This window comes from Macadamia integrifolia, chromosome 13 (genome assembly GCF_013358625.1).
Source record: "Macadamia integrifolia cultivar HAES 741 chromosome 13, SCU_Mint_v3, whole genome shotgun sequence".
Lineage (NCBI taxonomy): Eukaryota > Viridiplantae > Streptophyta > Magnoliopsida > Proteales > Proteaceae > Macadamia > Macadamia integrifolia.
This window is the reverse complement of record NC_056569.1, coordinates 22,059,276-22,063,797: the sequence shown is the minus strand read 5'-3', so window position 1 is coordinate 22,063,797 and position 4,522 is coordinate 22,059,276. Positions and strand designations below refer to the sequence as shown.

At 38.2% G+C, this 4,522-nt stretch overlaps 1 pseudogene; it reads left to right on the top strand.

Annotated features, from left to right (window-relative positions):
- Positions 1-1,860: 1,860 nt before the first annotated feature.
- On the top strand, positions 1,861-3,360 carry LOC122059097 (annotated as a pseudogene).
- The last annotated feature ends 1,162 nt before the right edge of the window (positions 3,361-4,522 follow it).

The following is a 4,522-nucleotide window of genomic DNA, read 5'->3' as shown; positions in this document are numbered from 1 at the left end:
AAAATTGTAGAAGCTTAGAACACCACTCGATTTTTAATAGGGCCATCATTCACGTGATGCTTATAGTAGGGCCAAACAGGCAAACACCTTCCATTTTGTTTCTTTAACAAAAGCGGTGGTCCCCTTACTGAGTTGACTCAATGAGTTAACTAACTGATTCAATAAACTTTAAAATGGAACAAGGGTTAAGTTAAGATTTCTTTTCCAAAGTAAACCATATATACCAAAATGAAAATAAAATTGCAATATAGATTGTAAGAGGCACTGATTAACTATTAATTAATCAAACATATCTACAGCCATCAGACGGCTATAAGCCAATGTGCCCCCACAAGCTTCAAAAGGTGTACGTGGCATCATCCTAATCATACATCACAGAATCATAGGTTTCCTGCCATAAGGAGCTATATGCATGCTCCTCCATGGGAGCTGTATAGTATAAATGAGAATAATCTCTAACTTCTCCGAACTCAACCATACTAGCAAGCTCAGTATAAGCACATGAGTCCATGTACCAGTTCCCCATCTCATCACCAAGAGATGAAGAAGCCACTTCCATGTGATCAAGCCAATCAAACCCATCTTCTAATCCAAAACCTTGATCAGATCGATAATCCTCACAATTACCTTGAACACCTAACTCCGGTACGACGGCCGGAGCGTGAATATTGGTCAAGTTCGGATCAATCTCGGCCTCCAGAGACCTCATTACGTATCCTAATCTTTCTTCCTCAGGCTCCTCCACTAGTGATGATTCTTCTAATAAGGATTTAAGGAAAGCTTCATCAATATTGAATTCCCCCATAGCTTCAAAGCCTGTAACAAGATTCTCTGAAGAAGACAATGTAGAAGCCATCTTAGACATGAGAGAATAAGAGAAAGAAGAAAGGAAGAAGAACAAAGGAGAGAGGTGAGCAAAGGGTTAAGCCACAATAAGGTAGCACAAGAGGTGGTAGGGTTTAAATAGGGAGACCCTAAGACCCATCCACAGTGGACCCCACATTGTGATGAACAGATAACTTAGAAAAGGAGAGAAACTTCTTCTGTTCCACTTGTCTGGTTATTAGGTCTAAATGTGATATAGTGAAGGAGACCAAAGGAAAAAGAGCAAAAGAAGGATTATTATGATAAGCAAAGAAAGAGGAAAAGGGAGGTTGTTAAGGAGAGCACAGCCAACCCCCCACAAGCTTAGGTGCACATGGAGCCACCATATCATGTTGGATGGTCTTAGATGTCTCAATCCCTAATCTGTGGTGGGTGGAGAATCCATTTGCATGTGATGTGTTTGTAGAAATGCACCAACAAAAGCCTATTTTGACTCTATTCCTCTATAAGATATTACCAACCTTTTATTTCCTAAAGCATTAATCTCCTAATCTCCCTCCCCCAAGCATTAATCTCCTAATCTCCCTCCTTTGATATATGGATGGACTTATATTACTTCTTAAAGTAAGATTAATCTTATCAATCTTAAATACTTGGGACATGCAATGTTTCTTGATTTATTAATTAAAGGGTAATTTACAGCGCCATCCCCTGGAGAATGCCACAATTATAAAAACACCCCTTATGTTTCACCAAATTAGACTCAGACCCCTTACCGTCAGTTACTGTTAAAGAATATACCTTATATGCTGATGTCAGCAACTATATTTTATTTTAAATACCAAAATGCCCTTATTGAAATGCATCATCATTTACGAACCCGTTCCACGGCTCTACATGTCTACCATTGAAGAGACGTAGAAATTCAAAGTTGCAGTTAGAAGTTCGAACAACCCAAAATGTGCTCATGCCAGGAACGACTCCATGAGAGCTCTCTCTCTCTCGATTCCTTGGGAACCGTCAAACTGAAACCCTACTATAACCCATCATTATGCGTTTCGTCTGCATCCCCCTATCTCATTGTGCTGCTTCATCTCACGCCATTTCAGTTCTTCACTTGCGCTTTCTAAGTTTCCAAAGCTTCGGAAAGTCCCATATAGATATAGAGCTCGAACTGTCAAACAAGCCCAGCAAGCACTAACTTTTCGTTCCACCAGGTATTTATCCTTTACCCTGGTTGAGCACATTAGCAAGAACTCTGTAGTTTCCCTCTCTGATCCTATCTCAAAGGTTGAATTCTCGACTTCTAATTTTTCCAAGAATTTTCAGAAGTTCCTTAGGCACCATCCCATCGACGAGATTGAGTTCTTCTTTAAGAGTATCAGAATCCCTCCTACAGAAATCAATGGTTTCTTGTCGCGTCACTGTCACTGGTTCTTCTTATTTGATGATGGGAATATTTTGAAGGTCGCTCATTTGCTTTCTACTTTTGGGTTCCCCTGGAACATGCTTGGAAAGCATTGTAAAGTGGAATTTTTTTTCAATAGTCGGTGTGATCTCAGATGCTCTTATTTATGGACTTGAAGGTTTCAGAGAGTTTGGGTTTGATAATGTTTCAATAGCTGGTATATGTTTGGCCCTTTTGTACTGCGTGTGGAGGATGAATTGGTTGTTCCAATTGATGTGTTTTTTGATGATGTGAAGATTTTTTTTTCTTAATTTTGGTTTGGCTAGCCATGTTGAGTGGAATGTATATTCATGGTGCGAGATTTGCAGGAAAATTAGGGTTTTTATGTCTTGGGATGTGAGATGGGCAAGATGGGAGTACTGTTTTGCAAGGTATAGAACATTTTTCTTCAATACTTAAGAGGAGTTTTTGGTGCAAAAAGTGGAATTTTTTTGTCAATTTGATGTGAACAAGGCTGATGTAGCTTTGTTGCTTCTCAAGAACCTTGATATTCTAAATTATGACTTGGAAAACCCTGTGATATCAGTGTTGAGTTTTCTGAAAAATATTGGATCGAGCAAAGAGCAACTGAATTCTGTTGTTCAGGAGTTGCCTTATGTTTTGGGCAGGAACAAGTTGGGTAATTTACCACATTTGATGAGGCATCAATAGGAACGATGGATCCATCTCTCTCTCTCTACACCTGATGTGTCGGTAAAGGTGAGAATAAGTAAGATATGAAGAGGAATTGGGCTAAAATGAGTTTTAGTGAAAAGGGTATAAAGGTCATTTTAACTCTTGACTTAACGGTGATTAACGGTAGGAGGTATGAGTCTAATTTGGTGAAACAGAGAGGGTGTTCTTATAATTGTGGTATTCTCTAGGGGGTGGCGCTGTAAATTACCCTTAATTAAAAGGGCTCTCCCAAAAAAAATGTTTTCAAGAAGTGTATGTGATGTTTAAAGTTGTCAAGACAACTCCACTTAAATTAAGCAATGTCTACCAATAAATTTTTAAGGGTTAAATCAAAACTTTGTCTCCATTAAGCAAAAGGGTTTCTTTAAAATGATCATTAAGCAATAGTATGTGGGTGCTTCTTGTTCATTATTCCATGAAATAAGGTTAGGTGTTGGGTGAATCTAATAAAAATCTTTCATCTCTTTATTTGCTTTAGCAAATTGCTTTTACCAAAAAATTGCTTTTGCCTTCTCTTTTCACTTTCCCTTCCCTCCCTACTTTCCAATTTATTAATTAATGTTGCTTGCTACCTACTGCATGTGTCACGTTTATGACCTTTCGTGGTGTCAATGGGCTGGAATGGATGATGGAATCGGGTCCCAATAGTACTCCACAATTAGGTCTAGTGGTCCAATATGTAATAAATGGTTCCCATATCCTACACAATTCTGACCATACAGATATAATCTTTTTGGGTACGCCCTACCTCACAACCCCAAAACTCTAGGATTGGGTTCTATGGCCACTATCACATGTTCTGTTTGGTACCTCACATTGTGCATTGTGGCTTTCTTATCTTGTACGTCTTGGATAACTTGACCCGAGAAATCTCATATGGGTCTTGCACATTGGAGCTGAAAAAGGTAATTTGCTTAGGTTAGAATATTTTTAAGGGGAAAGGGTTTGATCAGACCTCGGCAAAATGGTAAGATTCCTTCATTGTGACTAAGTGGTTGTTGGTTTAAATTGGAAAGCAGTTTATCTGCAAAGTGGGGTAAGATTGTATACATTTATGTGCCTCCCCATACCTCACAGTGATGGGAGCATATGCCCTTTTTTTTAGGTTTTCATTAGATGATAGAGTGAAGTACTGAATTGATAGGTGAAGGGTGATAAATCATCCAATACGACAGTATTTATTAAAGAGAGAGAGTGTGGGGTTCATGGGCTTGTGAGAGGACTTGCACCGGACTCTGCACACAACCATAGTGCGCTTCCTTTTCCCTATTTTTAATGACAGTTCTCTAATATAGATTATGCTTTAGCTTTAGAAGATTTAGTATTTGATATAATATCAAGGATCTGCTTCCACCATAAAAAAATATCAAAGATCTGCCTGTACTTAACCTCCATCTAATCAAATAAAAACATTTAGGGAGGAAAAGAAAAACTTTCAGGGGTCATGCTTAGAGGACCAAATCAGTAATTCTATATCAGTTTTCTAAAACTATGCTCAAGATTTAAAAAGAAAAAAAATAAAAGCTACAAAAATTAGAAAAAAAAAATATTTGG